This window comes from Arachis ipaensis, chromosome B8, assembly GCF_059453495.1.
Source record: "Arachis ipaensis isolate K30076 ecotype BB chromosome B8, ASM5945349v1, whole genome shotgun sequence".
Taxonomy (NCBI): Eukaryota; Viridiplantae; Streptophyta; class Magnoliopsida; order Fabales; family Fabaceae; genus Arachis; species Arachis ipaensis.
In genome coordinates, this window is record NC_142443.1 from 116,302,757 (window position 1) to 116,328,804 (window position 26,048).

A 26,048-nucleotide genomic window follows, 5' to 3' on the forward strand; every position below is an offset into this window, starting at 1 on the left:
TGGAATCTCTATGGTCTCCAGATGAGCCTCAGATTCCTTTGGTTCCTCAGAGGGAAACTCCTTATTGGTCACTGGACGTCCCAGGAGGTCTTCCTCACTGGGATTCACGTCCTCTCCCTCCCTTGTAGGTTCGGCCATGATGATCAATTCAATGGCCTTGCACTCTCCTTTTGGATTTTCTTCTGTATTGCTTGGGAGAGTACTAGGAGGGGTTTCAGTGATTCCTTTTCTCAGCTGGCCCACTTGTGCTTCCAAATTTCTAATGGAAGACCTTGTTTCATTCATGAAACTCAGAGTGGCCTTAGATAGATCAGAGACTATATTTGCTAAGCTAGATGGATTCTGCTCAGAACTCTCTGTCTTTTGCTGAGTGGATGATGGAAAAGACTTACTATTGCTAAACCTGTTTCTTCCACCATTATTAAAGCCTTGTTGAGGCTTTTGTTGATCCTTCCATGAGAGATTTGGGTGATTTCTCCATGAGGGATTATAGGTGTTTCCATATGGTTCACCCATGTAATTCACCTCTGCTATTGCAGGGTTCTCAGGATCATAAGCTTTTTATTCAGAAGATGCCTCTTGAGTACTGTTGGATGCAGCTTGCATTCCATTCAAACTCTGAGAAATCATATTGACTTGCTGAGTCAATATTTTATTCTGAGCCAATATGGCATTCATAGTATCAATTTCAAGAACTCCCTTCTTCTGAGGCGTCCCATTACTTACAGGATTCCTCTCAGAAGTGTACATGAACTGGTTATTAGCAACCATGTCAATGAGTTCTTGAGCTTCTGCAGGCATTTTCTTTAGGTGAATGGATCCACCTGCAGAATGGTCCAGTGACATCTTTGATAACTCAGATAGACCATCATAGAATATATCCAGAATGGTCCATTCTGAAAGCATGTCAGAAGGACACTTTTTGGTCAGTTGCTTGTACCTCTCCCAAGCTTCATAGAGGGATTCTCCTTCTTTCTGTCTGAAGGTTTGAACATCCACTCTAAGCTTACTAAGCTTTTGAGGAGGGAAGAACTTGGCTAAGAAAGCCGTGACCAGCTTATCCCAAGAGTTCAGGCTATCCTTAGGTTGAGAGTCCAACCATACTCTAGCTCTGTCTCTTACAGCAAACGGGAAAAGCATAAGCCTGTAGACCTCGGGATCAACCCCATTGGTCTTAACAGTATCACAGATCTGCAAGAATTCAGTTAAGAACTGAAAAGGATCTTCAGATGGAAGTCCATGAAACTTGCAGTTCTGCTGTATCAGAGAAACTAATTGAGGTTTCAGCTCAAAATTGTTTGCTCCAATGGCAGGAATAGGGATGCTTCTTCCATGTAAATTGGAATTAGGTGCAGTAAAGTCACCAAGCATCCTCCTTACATTATTATTATTTTCGGCTGCCATCTCCTCCTCTTGTTCGAAAATTCCTGTAAGGTTGTCTCTGGATTGTTGTATTTTAGCTTCTCTTAGTTTCCTCTTTAGAGTCCTTTCAGGTTCAGGATCTGCTTCAACAAGAATGTTCTTGTCCTTGCTCCTGCTCATATGAAAAAAAGAGAAAACAGAAAATAATAGGGATCATCTTTGCCTCAGTAGAGAGAGGTTCCTTTGTGTGATTAGAAGAAGAAAAGAATGTTATATAAAGAAGAGAAGAGGAAAAACTCGAACACAGAGAGGGAGGTGGTGTTCGAATTTTTGGATGGGAGAGAAGTGTTAGTAGATGAATAAATAAATAGAAGGAGATGAGAGAGAGAATTTTGAAATTTAATTAAAATAAAAATTAAAATTGAAAGTTAGATTTCAAAAATTAAAGTTGAAATTAAATTAAAATTAAAACAATTAGTTAATTAAAAAGGAATTTTGAAAAAGGAGAGAGGGAATTTTCGAAAATAAGAGAGAGAGGATTAGTTAGGTAGTTTTGAAAAAGATATGATTGAAACAAAAAGATAAGATTGATTGAAAAAGTTTTGAAATTTGTTTTTGAAAAAGATATGATTAAAATTTAAAAAGATATGATTGAAACAAAAAGATAAGATTTGAAAATCAATTTTAAAAAGATAAGAAGTTAGAAAAGATTTTGAAATTGAATTTGAAAAAGATATGATTGAAATTTTAATTTGAAAAAGATTTGAAAAGAAAATTAAAAAGATTTGATTTTAAAAACTAAAGTTGATTACTTGACTAACAAGAAACTAAAAAGATAAGATTCTAGAGTTTAAAGATTGAATCTTTCTTAATAAGCAAGTAACAACTTGAAATTTTTCAATCAATCATATTAAATGTTAGTAAAGATTTTGAAAATTAAGAAATAAAATAAAAAAGATTTTGAAAATCGAATTTAAGAAGTTTTCGAAAATATGAAGGTAAAATGAAAAAGATTTTATTTTTGAAAAAGATTTTGAAAAGATAAGATTTTTAAATTGAGAATTTGATTTGATTCATAAGAAACAATTAAATTTAAAAAAACTTTTTGACTAAATCAAATCATATTTTCGAAAATTTTGAGTAAAATAAGGAAAATATATTTTTTTTTATTTTTGAATTTTTAATGAGGAAAGAGAAAAACATGAAAAAGACTTATAACATAAAAATTATAAATCAAAACATACAATGCATGCAAGAACACTATGAATGTCAAGATGAACACCAAGAACACTTTGAAGATCAAGATGAACATCAAGACTTATTTTTGAAAATTTTTAATGAAAGAAAAACATGCAAGACACCAAACTTAGAAATTTTCAAACTTTAGAAACTAACAAATTAAAAATGCATATGAAAAACAAGAAAAGACACAAAACAAGAAAATATGAAGATCAAACAAGAAGACTTACCAAGAACAACTTGAAGATCATGAAGAACACTATGAATGCATGAATTTTCGAAAACATCATTATCAATTTATATCTGCCTGACTGATATTTGCAAGGTGACCATAGTTTGCTTCATACCAACAATCTCCGTGGGATTCGACCCTTACTCACGTAAGGTATTACTTGGACGACCCAGTGCACTTGCTGGTCAATTGTATCGAAGTTGTGACAAATTATGAATGTGTAATCACGATTACGCGTACCAAGTTGCTCACGTGCCAGGAATAGTTTGAGCCTGGATATCACAATTTCGTGCACCAAGTTTTTGGCGCCGTTGCCGGGGATTGTTCGTGTTTGGACAACTGACGGTTCATCTTGTTGCTCAGATTAGGTAATTTTCTTTTTGTTTTATTTTCAAAAATATTTCTAAAATTTTCTCATCTGTTTTCGAAAAAAAAATTAAAATTGTTTTCAAAAAAAATTTTATTCAAAATTTTTAAGAATGAATTCTAGTGTTTCATCAAGCATGTTGAAGCCTGGCTGGCTGTAAAGCCATGTCTATTCCTTTGGGAATGAGTATGTCAGGCATGTCATATCTGAATTACATGCTAAAGCTTGGCTGGCCATTGGCCATGTCTAGTGTTTTGGACCGGAGCTTTCATTGAAAGCTTGGCTGGCTAGTGAGCCATGTCTAATTCCTGGACTGAAGCTTTAGACTAAGAATGCAAGATTCCTGGAATTCATATTAAAAATTTTGGAATCCTTATTTTTCTTTTTCATATAATTTTCGAAAAAATCCAAAAAAATTAGAAAATCATAAAAATCAAAAATATTTTTCTGTTTCTTGTTTGAGTCTTGAGTCATGTTATAAGTTTGGTGTCAATTGCATGTGCATCTTGCATTTTTCGAAAATTTCATACATTCATAGTGTTCTTCATGATCTTCAAGTTGTTCTTGGTAAGTCTTCTTGTTTGATCTTGATAATTTTTTGTTTTGTGTTGTATGGTGTTTTTCATATGCATTCTTGAATTCTTAGTGCGTAAGCGTTAAAGAATTCTAAGTTTGGTGTCTTACATGTTTTCTTTGCATTAAAAATTTTTCAAAATTGTGTCTATGATGTTCATCTTGACATTCATAGTGTTCTTGGTGTTCATCTTGACATTCATAGCATTCTTGCATGCATTCATTGTTTTGATCTAAAAATTTCATGCATTGCATCTTTTTAGTGTTTTTCTCTTGCATAAAAAAAATTCAAAAATCAAAAAAATATCTTTCCCTTTTTCTCTCATCAAATTCAAAAATTTGGATTGACTTTTTCAAAAATTTTTAAAATCAAATTATTTCTCATGAGTCAAATCAAATTTTCAATTTGAAAATCTTATCTTTTTCAAAATCTTTTTCAAAAATCAAATCTTTTTCAAAATTCTTAGTTATTTTCGAAAATTCCAAAAATCTTTTTCAAAAATCTTTTTCTTATTTTTATACCAAATTTTCGAAAATAACATAATCAATTAATGTTTTGATTCAAAAATTTGAAGTTTGTTACTTGCTTGTTAAGAAAGATTCAAACTTTAAGTTCTAGAATCATATCTTGTGATTTCTTGTGAATCAAGTCATTAATTGAGATTTTAAAAATCAAATCTTTTTCAAAATTAGTTTCTAAAATATCTTCTTATCTTATCTCTTTCAAAAATATCTTTTCAAAATATCTTTTCTAACTTCCTAACTTCTTATCTTTTCAAAATTTGTTTCAACTAACTAACTAACTTTTTGTTTGTTTCTTAACTTTTTCAAAACCACCTAACTAACTCTCTCTCTCTAATTTTCAAAAATATCTTCCCTCTTTTTCAAAAATTTCTTTCTAATTAACTAATTATTCTTATTTTTATTTTTAATTTCAAAAAAAAATGTTCGAAAATTACTAACATTTTTTCAAAAGCCATTTTCGAAAATCACTAACTCTTTTTCAAAAATATTTTCGAAAATTCTCCCTCTCCCATCCTATTCTAATTAATTATTCATCTACTAACATCTCATCTCACATCTCTGCCATCCTCACAGTTGTGTTTCTTTCTTTACATCACACTCTTTGTCTCCCTCTTTTCTTCCACTCACAAAGGGATCCCTATACTGTGGTATAAAGGATCTCTATTATTATTATTTTTTCTGTGCCCTCTTCTTCGTCATATGAGCAGGAGCAAGGATAAGAACATTCTTGTGGAAGCAGATCCAGAACCTGAAAGGACTCTGAAAAGGAAACTAAGAGAAGCTAAAATACAATAATGTAAGGAAGATGCTTGGTGACTTTACTGCACCTAATTCCAATTTACATGGAAGAAGCATCTCCATTCCTGCCATTGGAGCAAACAACTTTGAGCTGAAACCTCAATTAGTTTCTCTGATGCAGCAGAACTGCAAGTTTCATGGACTTCCATCTGAAGATCCTTTTCAGTTCTTAACTGAATTCTTGCAGATATATGATACTGTTAAGACTAATGGAATAGATCCTGAAGTCTACAGGCTCATGCTTTTCCCTTTTGCTGTAAGAGACAGAGCTAGATTATGGTTGGATTCTCAACCCAAAGACAGCCTGAACTCTTGGGATAAGCTGGTCACGGCTTTCTTAGCCAAGTACTTTCCTCCTCAAAAGCTGAGCAAGCTTAGAGCTGATGTTCAAACCTTCAGACAGAAAGAAGGTGAATCCCTCTATGAAGCTTGGGAAAGATACAAGCAGTTGACCAAAAAGTGTCCTTCTGACATGCTTTCAGAATGGACCATCCTGGATATATTCTATGATGGTTTATCTGAGCTATCAAAGATGTCACTGGACACTTCTGCAGGTGGCTCCATTCACCTAAAGAAAACGCCTGCAGAAGCTCAAGAACTCATTAACATGGTTGCTAATAACCAGTTCATGTACACTTCTGAAAGGAATCCTGTGAATAATGGGACGCCTATGAAGAAGGGAGTTCTTGAAGTTGATACTCTGAATGCCATATTGGCTCAGAACAAAATATTGACTCAGCAAGTCAATATGATTTCTCAGAGTCTGAATGGAATGCAAGCTGCATCCAACAGTACTCAAGAAGCTTCTTATGAAGAAGAAGCTTATGATCCTGAGAACCCTGCAATAGCAGAGGTGAATTACTTAGGTGAACCTTATGGAAACACCTATAACTCATCATGGAGAAATCATCCAAATTTCTCATGGAAGGATCAAAAGCCTCAACAAGGCTTTAATAATGGTGGAAGGAACAGGTTTAGCAACAGCAAACCTTTCCCATCATCCACTCAGCAACAGACAGAGAACTCTGAACAAAATACTTCTAATCTGGCAAACTTAGTCTCTGATCTGTCTAAGGCCACTGTGAGCTTCATGAATGAAACAAGGTCTTCCATTAGAAATTTGGAAGCACGAGTGGGCCAGCTGAGTAAAAGGATCACTGAAATCCCTCCCAGTACTCTCCCAAGCAATACAGAAGAGAATCTAAAAGGAGAGTGCAAGGCCATTGACATAAGCAAAATGGCCGAACCCAATGAGGGAGAGGAGGACGTAAATCCCAAGGAGGAAGACCTCCTGGGACGTCCAGTGATCAATAAGGAGCTTCCCTCTGAGGAACCAAAGGACTCTGAGGCTCATCTAGAGACCATAGAGATTCCATTGAACCTCCTTATGCCCTTCATGAGCTCTGATGAGTATTCCTCTTCTGAAGAGAATGAGGATGTTACTGAAGAGCAAACTGCCAAGTTTCTTGGTGCAATCATGAAGCTAAATGCCAAATTATTTGGCATTGATACTTGGGAAGTTGAACCTCCCTTGTTCATCAATGAACTAAGTGATCTGGATCAACTGACATTGCCTCAGAAGAGACAGGATCCTGGAAAGTTCATAATACCCTGTACCATAGGCACCATGATCTTTAAGGCTCTGTGTGACCTTGGTTCAGGAATAAACCTCATGCCCCTCTCTGTAATAGAGAAACTGGGAATCTATGGGGTGCAAGCTGCTAGAATCTCATTAGAGATGGCAGACAACTCAAGAAAACAGGCTTATGGACAAGTAGAGGATGTGCTAGTAAAGGTTGAGGGCCTTTACATCCCTACTGATTTCATAGTCCTGGATACTGGAAAGGAAGAGGATGAATCCATCATCCTAGGAAGACCTTTCCTGGCCACAGCAAAAGCTGTGATTGATGTTGACAGAGGTGAAATAGTCCTTCAATAGAATGAGGACTCCCTTGTGTTTAAAACTCAAGGATCTCCCTCTGCAACCATGGAGAGGAAGCAGAAAAAGCTTCTCTCAAAGCAGAGTCAACCAGAGCCCCCACAGTCAAACTCTAAGTTTGGTGTTGGGAGGCCACAACCAAACTCTAAGTTTGGTGTTGAACTCCCATATCCAAACTCTAAGTTTGGTGTTGGAGAGTCTCAACAAAGCTCTGCACATCTGTGAGGCTCCATGAGAGCCCACTGTCAAGCTATTGACATTAAAGAAGCGCTTGTTGGGAGGCAACCCAATTTTTATTTATCTAACTATATTTTTCTTAGTTATATGTCTTTGTAAGTTCATGATCATGTGGAGTCACAAAATAAATATAAAAATTGAAAACGGAATCAAAAACAGCAGAAGAAAAATCACACCCTGGAGGAGCATCTGTCTGGCGTTCAGCGCCAGAACAGAGCATGGTGCTGGCGCTGAACGCCCAAAATGGGCAGCTTCTAGGCGCTGAACGCCAGAACAGGCATGGTTCTGGCGTTCAACGCCAGAAATGGCACACAAATGGGCGTTGAACGCCCAAAATGGCCACCAGCCTGGCGCTGAACGCCCAGAGTTGGGTACAAAGGCATTTTTACACGCCTAATGGGTGCAGGGATGTAAATCCTTGAACACCTCAGGATCTGTGGACCCCACAGGATCTCCACCTACCTCCACTTACTTCTTCTCACCACTCTCTTTCACACAATCAGCTCAAACTCTCTTCCCCATCACCTCTTCACCACTCACATCCATCCACTCTTCCCCATAAACCTACCTCATAAACTCCACCTACCTTCAAAATTCAAAACCAATTTCCCACCCAAACCCACCCATATGGCCGAACCTTAACCCCCCCTCCCTTCCCTATATAAATACCTCCATTCTTCATCAAATTCACACAACACACCCCTCTACACTCCTCTTGGCCGAAACCACATCTCCCTCTCCCTCTCCATATTTCTTCTTCTTCTTCTTTTATTCTTTTGTTTATTGCTCGAGGGCGAGCAATATTCTAAGTTTGGTGTGGTAAAAGCATAGTTTATTTTGTTTTTCCATTACCATTGATGGCATCTAAGACCGGAGAATCCTCTAGAAGAGGGAAAGGGAAGATAAAAGCTTCCACATCCGAGTCATGGGAGATGGAAAGGTTCATCTCCAAAGCCCATCAAGACCACTTCTATGATGTTGTGGCCAAGAAGAAGGTGATCCCTGAGGTCCCTTTCAAACTCAAAAGAAATGAGTATCCGGAGATCCGACATGAAATTCAAAGAAGAGGTTGGGAAGTTCTAACAAATCCCATCCAACAAGTCGGCATCCTAATGGTTCAAGAGTTCTATGCTAATGCATGGATCACCAAGAACCATGATCAAAGTAAGAACCCGGATCCAAAGAACTATGTTACAATGGTTCGGGAGAAATACTTAGATTTTAGTCTGGAGAATGTGAGGTTGGCGTTCAACTTGCCCATGATGCAAGGAGATGAACGCCCCTACACTAGAAGGGTCAACTTTAATCAAAGGTTGGACCAAGTCCTTATGGACATATGCGTGGAAGGAGCTCAATGGAAGATTGACTCCAAAGGCAAGCCGGTTCAACTAAGAAGATTGGACCTCAAGCCTATAGCTAGAGGATGGTTGGAGTTCATTCAATGCTCAATCATTCTCACTAGCAACCGGTTTGAAGTTACTGTAGACCGGGCCATCATGATCCATAGCATCATGATTGAAGAAGAGGTGGAAGTTCATGAGATTATACCTCAAGAACTCTACAAGGTGGCTGACAAGTCCTCCACTATGGCAAGGTTAGCCTTTCCTCACCTCATCTGCCACCTATGCAATTCGGTTGGGATTGACATAGAGGGATATATCCTCATCAAAGAGGACAAGCCCATCACTAAGAAAAAGATGGAGCAAGCAAGAGAGCCCACTCATGGAGCTCAAGAGGCGTATGAAGCTCATCACCATGAGATTCCGGAAATGCCTCAAATGCACTTTCCTCCACAAAACTATTGGGAGCAAATCAACACCTCCCTAGGAGAATTGAGTTCCAATATGGGACAACTAAGGGTGGAACATCAAGAGCACTCCATCATGCTTCATGAAATAAGAGAAGATCAAAAAGCAATGAGGGAGGAGCAACAAAGACAAGGAAGAGACATAGAAGAGCTCAAGGACATCATTGGTTCCTCAAGAAGGAAACGCCACCATCACTAAGGTGGATTCATTCCTTGTTCTTGTTTCTTCTGTTTTCATTTTCTATGTTATGTGCTTATCTATGTTTGTGTCTTCATTACATGATCATTAGTAGTTAGTAACGTTGTCTTAAAGCTATGAATGTCCTATGAATCCATCACCTCTCTTAAATGAAAAATGTTTTAATTCAAAAGAACAAGAAGTACATGAGTTTCGAATTCATCCTTGAACTTAGCTTAATTATATTGATGTGGTGACAATGCTTCTTGTTTTCTGAATGTATGCTTGAACAGTGCATATGTCTTTTGAAGTTGTTGTTTAAGAATGTTAAATATGTTGGCTCTTGAAAGAATGATGACTAGGAGACATGTTATTTGATAATCTGAAAAATCATAAAAATGATTCTTGAAGCAAGAAAAAGCAGCAAAGAACAAAGACTTGCAGAAAAAAAAATATAGGCGAGAAAAAAAAATAATAATAATAGAAAGAAAAGCAAGCAGAAAAAGCCAAAAGCTCTTAAAACCAAGAGGCAAGAGCAAAAAGCCAATAACCCTTAAAACCAAAAGGCAAGGGCAATAAAAAGGATCCCAAGGCTTTGAGCATCAGTGGATAGGAGGGCCTAAAGGAATAAAATCCCGGTCTAAGCGGCTAAACCAAGCTGTCCCTAACCATGTGCTTGTGGCGTGTAGGTGTCAAGTGAAAACTTGAGACTAAGCGGTTAAAGTCAAGGTCCAAAGCAAAAAAAAGAGTGTGCTTAAGAACCCTGGACACCTCTAATTGGGGATTCTAGCAAAGCTGAGTCACAATCTGAAAAGGTTCACCCAATTATGTGTCTGTGGCATTTATGTATCCGGTGGTAATACTGGAAAACAAAGTGCTTAGGGCCACGGCCAAGACTCATAAAGAAGCTGTGTTCAAGAATCATCATGCTAAACTAGGAGAGTCAATAACACTATCTGAACCCTGAGTTCCTATAGATGCCAATCATTCTGAACCTCAATGGATAAAGTGAGATGCCAAAACTATTCAAGAGGCAAAAAGTTATAAGTCCCGCTCATATGATTGAAGCTATGTTTCATTGATAGTTTGGAATTTATAGTATATTCTCTTCTTTTTATCCTATTTGATTTTCAGTTGCTTGGGGACAAGCAACAATTTAAGTTTGGTGTTGTGATGAGCGGATAATTTATACGCTTTTTGACATTGTTTTTAGTATGTTTTTAGTAGGATCTAGTTATTTTTAGGGATGTTTTCATTTGTTTTTATGTTAAATTCACATTTCTGGACTTTACTATGAGTTTGTGTGTTTTTCTGTGATTTCAGGTATTTTCTGGCTGAAATTGAGGGACTTGAGCAAAAATCAGATTCAGAGGTTGAAGAAGGACTGCTGATGCTGTTGGATTCTGACCTCCCTGCACTCAAAGTGGATTTTCTGGAGCTACAGAACTCGAAATGGCGCGCTTCCAATTGCGTTGGAACGTAGACTTCCAGGGATTTCCATCAATATATAATAGTCCATACTTTGGCCAAGAATAGACGACGTAAACTGGCGTTCAACTCCAGCCTTCTGCCCAAATCTGGCGTCCAGCGCCAGAAAAGGATCCAAAACCAGAGTTGAACGCCAGAAATGGATCAAAACCTGGCGTTCAACTCCACAAATGGCCTCTGCACGTGCAACACTTAAAGCCTAGCCCAAGCACACACCAAGTGGGCCCCGGAAGTGGATTTATGCATCAATTACTTACTCATGTAAACCCTAGTAGCTAGTTTATTATAAATAGGACCTTTTACTATTGTATTAGGTATCTTTGATCAGTTGTATGCTATCTTAGATCACGTTTGAGGGCTGGCCATCTCGGCCATGCCTGGACCTTTCACTTATGTATTTTCAACGGTAGAGTTTCTACACTCCATAGCTTAAGGTGTGGAGCTCTGTTGTTCCTCAAAGATTAATGCAAAGTACTACTGTTTTCTATTCAATTCATCTTATTTCGCTTCTAAGATATCCATTCGCACCCAAGAACGTGATGAAGGTGATGATTATGTGTGACGCTCATCACCATTCTCCCCTATGAACACGTGCCTGACAAACACTTCCGTTCTACATGAAATAAGCTAGAATGAATATCTCTTAGATCTCCTAACCAGAATCTTCGTGGTGTAAGCTAGAATGATGGCAGCATTCAAGAGAATCCGGAAGGTCTAAACCTTGTCTGTGGTATTCCGAGTAGGATTCAATGATTGAATGACTGTGACGAGCTCCTAACTCGCGATTGCAGGGCATTAGTGACAGACGCAAAAGGATAGTAAATCCTATTCCAGCATGATCGAGAACTGACAGATGAATAGCCGTGCCGTGACAGGGTGCGTGAGCATATTATTCACTGAGAGGATAAGATGAAGCCGTTGGCAAGGGTGATGCCTCCAGACGATTAGCCGTGCCGTGACAGGGCATTGGATCATTTTCCCGAGAGATGACCGAAAGTAGCCATTGACAGTGGTGATGTATCACATAAAGCCAGCCATGGAAAGGAGTAAGACTGATTGGATGAATATGGCAGGAAAGCAGAGGTTCAGAGGAACGAAAAGCATCTCCATTCGCTTATCTGAAATTCCTACCAATGATTTACGTAAGTACCTCTATCCCTATTCTATTATCTATTATTCGAAAACATCATTATCAATTTATATCTGCCTGACTGAGATTTGCAAGGTGACCATAGTTTGCTTCATACCAACAATCTCTGTGGGATTCGACCCTTACTCACGTAAGGTATTACTTGGACGACCCAGTGCACTTGCTGGTCAGTTGTATCGAAGTTGTGACAAATTATGAATGTGTAATCACGATTACGCGTACCAAGTTGCTCACGTGCCAGGAATAGTTTGAGCCTGGATATCACAATTTCGTGCACCAAGTTTTTGGCGCCGTTGCCAGGGATTGTTCGAGTTTAGACAACTGACGGTTCATCTTGTTGCTCAGATTAGGTAATTTTCTTTTTGTTTTATTTTCAAAAATATTTCTAAAATTTTCTCATCTGTTTTCGAAAAAAAAAATTAAAATTGTTTTCAAAAAAAATTTTATTCAAAATTTTTAAGAATGAATTCTAGTGTTTCATCAAGCATGTTGAAGCCTGGCTGGCTGTAAAGCCATGTCTATTCCTTTGGGAATGAGTATGTCAGGCATGTCATATCTGAATTACATGCTAAAGCTTGGCTGGCCATTGGCCATGTCTAGTGTTTTGGACCGGAGCTTTCATTGAAAGCTTGGCTGGCTAGTGAGCCATGTCTAATTCCTGGACTGAAGCTTTAGACTAAGAATGCAAGATTCCTGGAATTCATATTAAAAATTTTGGAATCCTTATTTTTCTTTTTCATATAATTTTCGAAAAAATCCAAAAAAATTAGAAAATCATAAAAATCAAAAATATTTTTCTGTTTCTTGTTTGAGTCTTGAGTCATGTTATAAGTTTGGTGTCAATTGCATGTGCATCTTGCATTTTTCGAAAATTTCATGCATTCATAGTGTTCTTCATGATCTTCAAGTTGTTCTTGGTAAGTCTTCTTGTTTGATCTTGATAATTTTTTGTTTTGTGTTGTATGGTGTTTTTCATATGCATTCTTGAATTCTTAGTGCGTAAGCGTTAAAGAATTCTAAGTTTGGTGTCTTACATGTTTTCTTTGCATTAAAAATTTTTCAAAATTGTGTCTATGATGTTCATCTTGACATTCATAGTGTTCTTGGTGTTCATCTTGACATTCATAGCATTCTTGCATGCATTCATTGTTTTGATCTAAAAATTTCATGCATTGCATCTTTTTAGTGTTTTTCTCTTGCATAAAAAAAATTCAAAAATCAAAAAAATATCTTTCCCTTTTTCTCTCATCAAATTCAAAAATTTGGATTGACTTTTTCAAAAATTTTTAAAATCAAATTATTTCTCATGAGTCAAATCAAATTTTCAATTTGAAAATCTTATCTTTTTCAAAATCTTTTTCAAAAATCAAATCTTTTTCAAAATTCTTAGTTATTTTCGAAAATTCCAAAAATCTTTTTCAAAAATCTTTTTCTTATTTTTATACCAAATTTTCGAAAATAACATAATCAATTAATGTTTTGATTCAAAAATTTGAAGTTTGTTACTTGCTTGTTAAGAAAGATTCAAACTTTAAGTTCTAGAATCATATCTTGTGATTTCTTGTGAATCAAGTCATTAATTGAGATTTTAAAAATCAAATCTTTTTCAAAATTAGTTTCTAAAATATCTTCTTATCTTATCTCTTTCAAAAATATCTTTTCAAAATATCTTTTCTAACTTCCTAACTTCTTATCTTTTCAAAATTTGTTTCAACTAACTAACTAACTTTTTGTTTGTTTCTTAACTTTTTCAAAACCACCTAACTAACTCTCTCTCTCTAATTTTCAAAAATATCTTCCCTCTTTTTCAAAAATTTCTTTTTAATTAACTAATTATTCTTATTTTTATTTTTAATTTCAAAAAAAAATGTTCGAAAATTACTAACATTTTTTCAAAAGCCATTTTCGAAAATCACTAACTCTTTTTCAAAAATATTTTCGAAAATTCTCCCTCTCCCATCCTATTCTAATTAATTATTCATCTACTAACATCTCATCTCACATCTCTGCCATCCTCACAGTTGTGTTTCTTTCTTTACATCACACTCTTTGTCTCCCTCTTTTCTTCCACTCACAAAGGGATCCCTATACTGTGGTATAAAGGATCTCTATTATTATTATTTTTTCTGTGCCCTCTTCTTCGTCATATGAGCAGGAGCAAGGATAAGAACATTCTTGTGGAAGCAGATCCAGAACCTGAAAGGACTCTGAAAAGGAAACTAAGAGAAGCTAAAATACAACAATCCAGAGATAACCTTTCAGAAATTTTCGAACAGGAAGAGGAGATGGCAGCCGAAAATAACAATAATGTAAGGAAGATGCTTGGTGACTTTACTGCACCTAATTCCAATTTACATGGAAGAAGCATCTCCATTCCTGCCATTGGAGCAAACAACTTTGAGCTGAAACCTCAATTAGTTTCTCTGATGCAGCAGAACTGCAAGTTTCATGGACTTCCATCTGAAGATCCTTTTCAGTTCTTAACTGAATTCTTGCAGATATGTGATACTGTTAAGACTAATGGAATAGATCCTGAAGTCTACAGGCTCATGCTTTTCCCTTTTGCTGTAAGAGACAGAGCTAGATTATGGTTGGATTCTCAACCCAAAGACAGCCTGAACTCTTGGGATAAGCTGGTCACGGCTTTCTTAGCCAAGTACTTTCCTCCTCAAAAGCTGAGCAAGCTTAGAGCTGATGTTCAAACCTTCAGACAGAAAGAAGGTGAATCCCTCTATGAAGCTTGGGAAAGATACAAGCAGTTGACCAAAAAGTGTCCTTCTGACATGCTTTCAGAATGGACCATCCTGGATATATTCTATGATGGTTTATCTGAGCTATCAAAGATGTCACTGGACACTTCTGCAGGTGGCTCCATTCACCTAAAGAAAACGCCTGCAGAAGCTCAAGAACTCATTAACATGGTTGCTAATAACCAGTTCATGTACACTTCTGAAAGGAATCCTGTGAATAATGGGACGCCTATGAAGAAGGGAGTTCTTGAAGTTGATACTCTGAATGCCATATTGGCTCAGAACAAAATATTGACTCAGCAAGTCAATATGATTTCTCAGAGTCTGAATGGAATGCAAGCTGCATCCAACAGTACTCAAGAAGCTTCTTATGAAGAAGAAGCTTATGATCCTGAGAACCCTGCAATAGCAGAGGTGAATTACTTAGGTGAACCTTATGGAAACACCTATAACTCATCATGGAGAAATCATCCAAATTTCTCATGGAAGGATCAAAAGCCTCAACAAGGCTTTAATAATGGTGGAAGGAACAGGTTTAGCAACAGCAAGCCTTTCCCATCATCCACTCAGCAACAGACAGAGAACTCTGAACAAAATACTTCTAATCTGGCAAACTTAGTCTCTGATCTGTCTAAGGCCACTGTGAGCTTCATGAATGAAACAAGGTCTTCCATTAGAAATTTGGAAGCACAAGTGGGCCAGCTGAGTAAAAGGATCACTGAAATCCCTCCCAGTACTCTCCCAAGCAATACAGAAGAGAATCCAAAAGGAGAGTGCAAGGCCATTGACATAAGCAAAATGGCCGAACCCAATGAGGGAGAGGAGGACGTAAATCCCAAGGAGGAAGACCTCCTGGGACGTCCAGTGATCAATAAGGAGCTTCCCTCTGAGGAACCAAAGGACTCTGAGGCTCATCTAGAGACCATAGAGATTCCATTGAACCTCCTTATGCCCTTCATGAGCTCTGATGAGTATTCCTCTTCTGAAGAGAATGAGGATGTTACTGAAGAGAAAACTGCCAAGTTTCTTGGTGCAATCATGAAGCTAAATGCCAAATTATTTGGCATTGATACTTGGGAAGTTGAACCTCCCTTGTTCATCAATGAACTAAGTGATCTGGATCAACTGACATTGCCTCAGAAGAGACAGGATCCTGGAAAGTTCATAATACCCTGTACCATAGGCACCATGATCTTTAAGGCTCTGTGTGACCTTGGTTCAGGAATAAACCTCATGCCCCTCTCTGTAATAGAGAAACTGGGAATCTATGGGGTGCAAGCTACTAGAATCTCATTAGAGATGGCAGACAACTCAAGAAAACAGGCTTATGGACAAGTAGAGGATGTGCTAGTAAAGGTTGAGGGCCTTTACATCCCTACTGATTTCATAGTCCTGGATACTGGAAAGGAAGAGGATGAATCCATCATCCTAGGAAGACCTTTCCTGGCCACAGCAAAAGCTGTGATTGATGTTGACAGAGGTGAAATAGTCCTTCAATAGAATGAGGACTCCCTTGTGTTTAAAACTCAAGGATCTCCCTCTGCAACCATGGAGAGGAAGCAGAAAAAGCTTCTCTCAAAGCAGAGTCAACCAGAGCCCCCACAGTCAAACTCTAAGTTTGGTGTTGGGAGGCCACAACCAAACTCTAAGTTTGGTGTTGAACTCCCATATCCAAACTCTAAGTTTGGTGTTGGAGAGTCTCAACAAAGCTCTGCACATCTGTGAGGCTCCATGAGAGCCCACTGTCAAGCTATTGACATTAAAGAAGCGCTTGTTGGGAGGCAACCCAATTTTTATTTATCTAACTATATTTTTCTTAGTTATATGTCTTTGTAAGTTCATGATCATGTGGAGTCACAAAATAAATATAAAAATTGAAAACGGAATCAAAAACAGCAGAAGAAAAATCACACCCTGGAGGAGCATCTGTCTGGCGTTCAGCGCCAGAACAGAGCATGGTGCTGGCGCTGAACGCCCAAAATGGGCAGCTTCTAGGCGCTGAACGCCAGAACAGGCATTGTTCTGGCGTTCAACGCCAGAAATGGCACACAAATGGGCGTTGAACGCCCAAAATGGCCACCAGCCTGGCGCTGAACGCCCAGAGTTGGGTACAAAGGCATTTTTACACGCCTAATGGGTGCAGGGATGTAAATCCTTGAACACCTCAGGATCTGTGGACCCCACAGGATCCCCACCTACCTCCACTTACTTCTTCTCACCACTCTCTTTCACACAATCAGTTCAAACTCTCTTCCCCATCACCTCTTCACCACTCACATCCATCCACTCTTCCCCATAAACCTACCTCATAAACTCCACCTACCTTCAAAATTCAAAACCAATTTCCCACCCAAACCCACCCATATGGCCGAACCTTAACCCCCCTCCCTTCCCTATATAAAGACCTCCATTCTTCATCAAATTCACACAACACACCCCTCTACACTCCTCTTGGCCGAAACCACATCTCCCTCTCCCTCTCCATATTTCTTCTTCTTCTTCTTCTATTCTTTTGTTTATTGCTCGAGGGCGAGCAATATTCTAAGTTTGGTGTGGTAAAAGCATAGTTTTTTTTTGTTTTTCCATTACCATTGATGGCATCTAAGACCGGAGAATCCTCTAGAAGAGGGAAAGGGAAGATAAAAGCTTCCACATCCGAGTCATGGGAGATGGAAAGGTTCATCTCCAAAGCCCATCAAGACCACTTCTATGATGTTGTGGCCAAGAAGAAGGTGATCCCTGAGGTCCCTTTCAAACTCAAAAGAAATGAGTATCCGAAGATCCGACATGAAATTCAAAGAAGAGGTTGGGAAGTTCTAACAAATCCCATCCAACAAGTCGGCATCCTAATGGTTCAAGAGTTCTATGCTAATGCATGGATCACCAAGAACCATGATCAAAGTAAGAACCCGGATCCAAAGAACTATGTTACAATGGTTCGGGAGAAATACTTAGATTTTAGTCCGGAGAATGTGAGGTTGGCGTTCAACTTGCCCATGATGCAAGGAGATGAACGCCCCTACACTAGAAGGGTCAACTTTAATCAAAGGTTGGACCAAGTCCTTATGGACATATGCGTGGAAGGAGCTCAATGGAAGATTGACTCCAAAGGCAAGCCGGTTCAACTAAGAAGATTGGACCTCAAGCCTATAGCTAGAGGATGGTTGGAGTTCATTCAATGCTCAATCATTCTCACTAGCAACCGGTTTGAAGTTACTGTAGACCGGGCCATCATGATCCATAGCATCATGATTGAAGAAGAGGTGGAAGTTCATGAGATTATACCTCAAGAACTCTACAAGGTGGCTGACAAGTCCTCCACTATGGCAAGGTTAGCCTTTCCTCACCTCATCTGCCACCTATGCAATTCGGTTGGGATTGACATAGAGGGAGATATCCTCATCAAAGAGGACAAGCCCATCACTAAGAAAAAGATGGAGCAAGCAAGAGAGCCCACTCATGGAGCTCAAGAGGCGTATGAAGCTCATCACCATGAGATTCCGGAAATGCCTCAAATGCACTTTCCTCCACAAAACTATTGGGAGCAAATCAACACCTCCCTAGGAGAATTGAGTTCCAATATGGGACAACTAAGGGTGGAACATCAAGAGCACTCCATCATGCTTCATGAAATAAGAGAAGATCAAAAAGCAATGAGGGAGGAGCAACAAAGACAAGGAAGAGACATAGAAGAGCTCAAGGACATCATTGGTTCCTCAAGAAGGAAACGCCACCATCACTAAGGTGGATTTATTCCTTGTTCTTATTTCTTCTGTTTTCATTTTCTATGTTATGTGCTTATCTATGTTTGTGTCTTCATTACATGATCATTAGTAGTTAGTAACGTTGTCTTAAAGTTATGAATGTCCTATGAATCCATCACCTCTCTTAAATGAAAAATGTTTTAATTCAAAAGAACAAGAAGTACATGAGTTTCGAATTCATCCTTGAACTTAGCTTAATTATATTGATGTGGTGACAATGCTTCTTGTTTTCTGAATGTATGCTTGAACAGTGCATATGTCTTTTGAAGTTGTTGTTTAAGAATGTTAAATATGTTGGCTCTTGAAAGAATGATGACTAGGAGACATGTTATTTGATAATCTGAAAAATCATAAAAATGATTCTTGAAGCAAGAAAAAGCAGCAAAGAACAAAGACTTGCAGAAAAAAAAATATAGGCGAGAAAAAAAAATAATAATAATAGAAAGAAAAGCAAGCAGAAAAAGCCAAAAGCTCTTAAAACCAAGAGGCAAGAGCAAAAAGCCAATAACCCTTAAAACCAAAAGGCAAGAGCAATAAAAAGGATCCCAAGGCTTTGAGCATCAGTGGATAGGAGGGCCTAAAGGAATAAAATCCCGGTCTAAGCGGCTAAACCAAGCTGTCCCTAACCATGTGCTTGTGGCGTGTAGGTGTCAAGTGAAAACTTGAGACTGAGCGGTTAAAGTCAAGGTCCAAAGCAAAAAAAAGAGTGTGCTTAAGAACCCTGGACACCTCTAATTGGGGATTCTAGCAAAGCTGAGTCACAATCTGAAAAGGTTCACCCAATTATGTGTCTGTGGCATTTATGTATCCGGTGGTAATACTGGAAAACAAAGTGCTTAGGGCCACGGCCAAGACTCATAAAGAAGCTGTGTTCAAGAATCATCATGCTAAACTAGGAGAGTCAATAACACTATCTGAACCCTGAGTTCCTATAGATGCCAATCAATCTGAACCTCAATGGATAAAGTGAAATGCCAAAACTATTCAAGAGGCAAAAAGCTATAAGTCCTGCTCATATGATTGAAGCTATGTTTCATTGATAGTTTGGAATTTATAGTATATTCTCTTCTTTTTATCCTATTTGATTTTCAGTTGCTTGGGGACAAGCAACAATTTAAGTTTGGTGTTGTGATGAGCGGATAATTTATACGCTTTTTGACATTGTTTTTAGTATATTTTTAGTAGGATCTAGTTATTTTTAGGGATGTTTTCATTAGTTTTTATGTTAAATTCATATTTCTGGACTTTACTATGAGTTTGTGTGTTTTTCTATGATTTCAGGTATTTTCTGGCTGAAATTGAGGGACTTGAGCAAAAATCAGATTCAGAGGTTGAAGAAGGACTGCTGATGCTGTTGGATTCTGACCTCCCTGCACTCAAAGTGGATTTTCTGGAGCTACAGAACTCGAAATGGCGCGCTTCTAATTGCGTTGGAAAGTAGACTTCCAGGGCTTTCCAGCAATATATCATAGTCTATACTTTGGCCAAGAATAGATGACGTAAACTGGCGTTCAATGCCATCCTTCTGCCCAAATCTGGCGTCCAGCGCCAGAAAAGGATCCAAAACCAGAGTTGAACGCCAGAAATGGATCAAAACCTGGTGTTCAACTCCACAAATGGCCTCTGCACGTGCAACACTTAAATCCCAGCCCAAGCAAACACCAAGTGGGCCCCGGAAGTGGATTTATGCATCAATTACTTACTCATGTAAACCCTAGTAGCTAGTTTATTATAAATAGGACCTTTTACTATTGTATTAGGTATCTTTGATCAGTTGTATGCTATCTTAGATCACGTTTGAGGGCTGGCCATCTCGGCCATGCCTGGACCTTTCACTTATGTATTTTCAACGGTAGAGTTTCTACACTCCATAGCTTAAGGTGTGGAGCTCTGCTGTTCCTCAAAGATTAATGCAAAGTACTACTGTTTTCTATTCAATTCATCTTATTTCGCTTCTAAGATATCCATTCGCACCCAAGAACGTGATGAAGGTGATGATTATGTGTGACGCTCATCACCATTCTCCCCTATGAACACGTGCCTGACAAATACTTCCGTTCTACATGAAATAAGCTAGAATGAATATCTCTTAGATCTCCTAACCAGAATCTTCGTGGTGTAAGCTAGAATGATGGCGGCATTCAAGAGAATCCGGAAGGTCTAAACCTTGTATGTGGTATTCCGAGTAGGATTCAATGATTGAATGACTGTGACGAGCTCCTAACTCGCGATTGCAGGGCGTTAGTGACAGACGCAAAAGGATAGTAAATCCTATTCCAGCATGATCGAGAACCGACAGATGAATAGCCGTGCCGTAACAGGGTGCGTGAGCATATTATTCACTGAGAGGATAAGATGAAGCCATTGGCAAGGGTGATGCCTCCAGACGATTAGCCGTGCCGTGACAGGGCATTGGATCATTTTCCCGAGAGATGACCGAAAGTAGCCATTGACAGTGGTGATGTATCACATAAAGCCAGCCATGGAAAGGAGTAAGACTGATTGGATGAAGATGGCAGGAAAGCAGAGGTTCAGAGGAACGAAAAGCATCTCCATTCGCTTATCTGAAATTCCTACCAATGATTTACATAAGTACCTCTATCCCTATTCTATTATTTATTATTCGAAAACATCATTATCAATTTATATCTGCCTGACTGAGATTTGCAAGGTGACCATAGTTTGCTTCATACCAACAATCTCCGTGGGATTCGACCCTTACTCACGTAAGGTATTACTTGGACGACCCAGTGCACTTGCTGGTCAGTTGTATCGAAGTTGTGACAAATTATGAATGTGTAATCACGATTACGCGTACCAAGTTGCTCACGTGCCAGGAATAGTTTGAGCCTGGATATCACAATTTCGTGCACCAGTTTTCATAGCTTATAAAGCTAGACCTTCTTCTCCTTTATGGTTCTTTATTCAGTATTCTGTTTTCTCAATTTATCTTTCTTTATTTCAATGAAAAAAGGCATTTATGTGTGGAATTAAGAAAAAACCATTGAAAGAAAAGGCAAAAAGAGTTAGATTTGGAGAAAAGTCAAATGATTATTTCAAAAATCCTTTGTACATTTTTCTGTTTTGTTTTTATGATCCTAAGGAGATTTTCTTGCTAAGCTGGGTGAGCACTTAGTGGTTGAAAATCTAGGGAGTGAATATAGTTAAATCTAGCTTAGGTAGAAACTGGATTTGTCCCAGATAGGATAGGGTTGAATCCTAGGAAAATTGGTGTTTGTAATCTTTGATAGATAGTGAAAATTCCACCACTGTTGTGGGAGAGACTGGATGTAGGCGACATTGTACATGGTGGTTGAACTAGGATATATGGCTATGTCACTCTTCCTTCTATGTTCTGATTCTGGTTTTATTCTCTATGAGATAAAATAAAACTGTCTCCTGTTTATTCTATCCAGCAAGACGTCACAGCAACTCTGCTCCCATACAAATATGTTCTGGCTCTTCTATCGACAAGAGACAAAATAAAAGTTTCTCCTGCGTTTTAACACAAGGAGAATTAACAGATTCTCTAAGTCCCATCAAGTTTGAAGTAAACACTAGCAAAGTAAAAAGAGACCCAGATTCAATCCCCTTCTCTAAGCCACTGATAAACATCATACTAGTTATTGTTTGTTTCTTGGTGACTCTCTCATTTCCTGGCGAGCCAAGAAGCAAATGTTCACTGCTCGATCAAGCACAAAGCTGAATACCGTGCTCTTGCTGACACCACTGCTAAGGCTGTCTCGATTCATTGTCTTCTCGAAGACTTGGGTGTTCTTTAGTCATCTCCAAATGATATTTTTTGTGACAACCACAGTGCTAGTTAGATTGTCCATAATGATGTTTTTCATGAAGGCACCAAACACATTAACAGTGACTGTCACTTTGTCCAGAAACGTCTCCTTATTAATGTTGTTCTTCTCATAGCTATTGGAACTCTGTATCAGACTGTTGATATCTTCACAAAGGCTCATCATCCTACTTGTTTTTGGACTCTAGTATCCAAACTCAAGATGGTATCCTTAGCTCCCACTTGAGTTCGAGAGAGGATGTTAGAGTATAATTAGGATCAATTTAGATCACATAGCATCATTTACATTATATAGCATATCTATATATTTATTGTAGGATTCTATACTTTTATTGCTTTGATTCTTCTAGCACCTATATATATCCTTGTACATTATACTTTTCGTTACATATTTAATAATATATAAAACACTTTCTTTAGATTACCATCTTATTTCTAAGAAAGATATATTGAATTTCCACCGCATGATAGCTAATTTTTTAATAATAAAATGTTTGATATTGAATTGATCAATCTATGCATGAATTCAATGTATCCCATAAGGTTTAACAAATATTTAAAAAAGTATTTATAATTTTTTGTTCTTAATCGGGGTATGTATATCGTCGAATATCACTACAAGTACGTTAAGTACGGCTAGCATTAGCTTGGTTTTTGGATATAAGAAGAAGAATCAGAATTGAGAACACATAAGAAGAATAATTCATTTTCATGAACGCACCAAACATATTGAGATTGATTATCACTTTGTTCAGAAACGTCTCCTTAATAATGTTGTTCATCTTATAGCTGTTGGAACTCTGGATCAGACTAATGGTATCTTCACAAAGGCTCATCATCCTACTTATTTTCAGACTCTAGTATCCAAACTCAAGATGGTATCCCTAACTCCTACTTGAGTTTGAGAGAGGATGTTAGAGTATAATTAGAATCAATTTAGATCAGTTAGTATCATTTATGTTTATATAGCATATCTGTATATTTATTGTAGGATTTTATGCTTTTATTGCTTTGGTTTCTTCTAGCACCTATATATACCGTTGTATGTAACACCCTACCACATTGAGCTTTACGCTTAAGTCATAAAACAGAGGTGGTGTGATATTACAACCGCTAAAATAAAATATTTACATGTAATAGCAGAAAGATTATAATACACTAGGAGCCTTGAAGGATAGAGGAAATAAAAATCGCGAAATAAATGCGCAACGCTCAAGAAACGAGTTAACCTACGCGTCGGGAAAACCATAACTATCGAACATAAGATAACAAAAGTAGGAGTAGAGTGCCAAAGATACAAAATAACAAGCTCCTAACTCAGTCCGCGAAGCCAAGGCTGGCCGGAGAATATTTACACATATATACATACATAACCAAAATTGCAAGCATACATAAACAAAATCCTGTCTCTCCATAAACCTCTAAGAGGATCAAAAGAATAAGTTATGCGGAGAGGAAACTAAGTATATATATACATCACTGTACAACAAAATAACCTAGAAACCACTTCGCTTTAGGTATCTAGACGCCTAATGAGGTGCCTCTGCACCTGCATCTAAAAAACAACAACATAGTATGGAATGAGAACCAGAGGTTCTCAGTATGGTAAAGGTGCCACACATATAATATATAAGGTTCTGGGAATGCCAGAGGCAATCCTAGAACGTCGACACTTAGATTATAGAGCTTAAAGTATTTTCTTGTTGCTCAGATTAGGTAATTTTCTTTTTGTTTTATTTTCAAAAATATTTCTAAAATTTTCTCATCTGTTTTCGAAAAAAAAAATTAAAATTGTTTTCAAAAAAAATTTTATTCAAAATTTTTAAGAATGAATTCTAGTGTTTCATCAAGCATGTTGAAGCCTGGCTGGCTGTAAAGCCATGTCTATTCCTTTGGGAATGAGTATGTCAGGCATGTCATATCTGAATTACATGCTAAAGCTTGGCTGGCCATTGGCCATGTCTAGTGTTTTGGACCGGAGCTTTCATTGAAAGCTTGGCTGGCTAGTGAGCCATGTCTAATTCCTGGACTGAAGCTTTAGACTAAGAATGCAAGATTCCTGGAATTCATATTAAAAATTTTGGAATCCTTATTTTTCTTTTTCATATAATTTTCGAAAAAATCCAAAAAAATTAGAAAATCATAAAAATCAAAAATATTTTTCTGTTTCTTGTTTGAGTCTTGAGTCATGTTATAAGTTTGGTGTCAATTGCATGTGCATCTTGCATTTTTCGAAAATTTCATGCATTCATAGTGTTCTTCATGATCTTCAAGTTGTTCTTGGTAAGTCTTCTTGTTTGATCTTGATAATTTTTTGTTTTGTGTTGTATGGTGTTTTTCATATGCATTCTTGAATTCTTAGTGCATAAGCGTTAAAGAATTCTAAGTTTGGTGTCTTACATGTTTTCTTTGCATTAAAAATTTTTCAAAATTGTGTCTATGATGTTCATCTTGACATTCATAGTGTTCTTGGTGTTCATCTTGACATTCATAGCATTCTTGCATGCATTCATTGTTTTGATCTAAAAATTTCATGCATTGCATCTTTTTAGTGTTTTTCTCTTGCATAAAAAAAATTCAAAAATCAAAAAAATATCTTTCCCTTTTTCTCTCATCAAATTCAAAAATTTGGATTGACTTTTTCAAAAATTTTTAAAATCAAATTATTTCTCATGAGTCAAATCAAATTTTCAATTTGAAAATCTTATCTTTTTCAAAATCTTTTTCAAAAATCAAATCTTTTTCAAAATTCTTAGTTATTTTCGAAAATTCCAAAAATCTTTTTCAAAAATCTTTTTCTTATTTTTATACCAAATTTTCGAAAATAACATAATCAATTAATGTTTTGATTCAAAAATTTGAAGTTTGTTACTTGCTTGTTAAGAAAGATTCAAACTTTAAGTTCTAGAATCATATCTTATGATTTCTTGTGAATCAAGTCATTAATTGAGATTTTAAAAATCAAATCTTTTTCAAAATTAGTTTCTAAAATATCTTCTTATCTTATCTCTTTCAAAAATATCTTTTCAAAATATCTTTTCTAACTTCCTAACTTCTTATCTTTTCAAAATTTGTTTCAACTAACTAACTAACTTTTTGTTTGTTTCTTAACTTTTTCAAAACCACCTAACTAACTCTCTCTCTCTAATTTTCAAAAATATCTTCCCTCTTTTTCAAAAATTTCTTTTTAATTAACTAATTATTCTTATTTTTATTTTTAATTTCAAAAAAAAATGTTCGAAAATTACTAACATTTTTTCAAAAGCCATTTTCGAAAATCACTAACTCTTTTTCAAAAATATTTTCGAAAATTCTCCCTCTCCCATCCTATTCTAATTAATTATTCATCTACTAACATCTCATCTCACATCTCTGCCATCCTCACAGTTGTGTTTCTTTCTTTACATCACACTCTTTGTCTCCCTCTTTTCTTCCACTCACAAAGGGATCCCTATACTGTGGTATAAAGGATCTCTATTATTATTATTTTTTCTGTGCCCTCTTCTTCGTCATATGAGCAGGAGCAAGGATAAGAACATTCTTGTGGAAGCAGATCCAGAACCTGAAAGGACTCTGAAAAGGAAACTAAGAGAAGCTAAAATACAACAATCCAGAGATAACCTTTCAGAAATTTTCGAACAGGAAGAGGAGATGGCAGCCGAAAATAACAATAATGTAAGGAAGATGCTTGGTGACTTTACTGCACCTAATTCCAATTTACATGGAAGAAGCATCTCCATTCCTGCCATTGGAGCAAACAACTTTGAGCTGAAACCTCAATTAGTTTCTCTGATGCAGCAGAACTGCAAGTTTCATGGACTTCCATCT

The 26,048-nt window shown here is 37.2% G+C and overlaps 3 non-coding genes across 3 annotated transcripts; 1 reads left to right on the plus strand and 2 right to left on the minus strand.

Moving 5' to 3' along the window:
- The first annotated feature begins 900 nt into the window (after positions 1 to 900).
- On the plus strand, positions 901 to 1,008 carry LOC148549355 (small nucleolar RNA R71). The gene has a single exon (XR_015897920.1). It is a non-coding gene; the product is annotated as a small nucleolar RNA R71 (small nucleolar RNA).
- A 4,458-nt stretch (positions 1,009 to 5,466) lies between these two features.
- LOC148549356 (small nucleolar RNA R71) lies at positions 5,467 to 5,574 on the minus strand. The gene has a single exon (XR_015897086.1). It is a non-coding gene; the product is annotated as a small nucleolar RNA R71 (small nucleolar RNA).
- A 9,002-nt stretch (positions 5,575 to 14,576) lies between these two features.
- LOC148549357 (small nucleolar RNA R71) lies at positions 14,577 to 14,684 on the minus strand. Its single transcript, XR_015897087.1, has one exon. It is a non-coding gene; the product is annotated as a small nucleolar RNA R71 (small nucleolar RNA).
- Between the last annotated feature and the right edge of the window lie 11,364 nt (positions 14,685 to 26,048).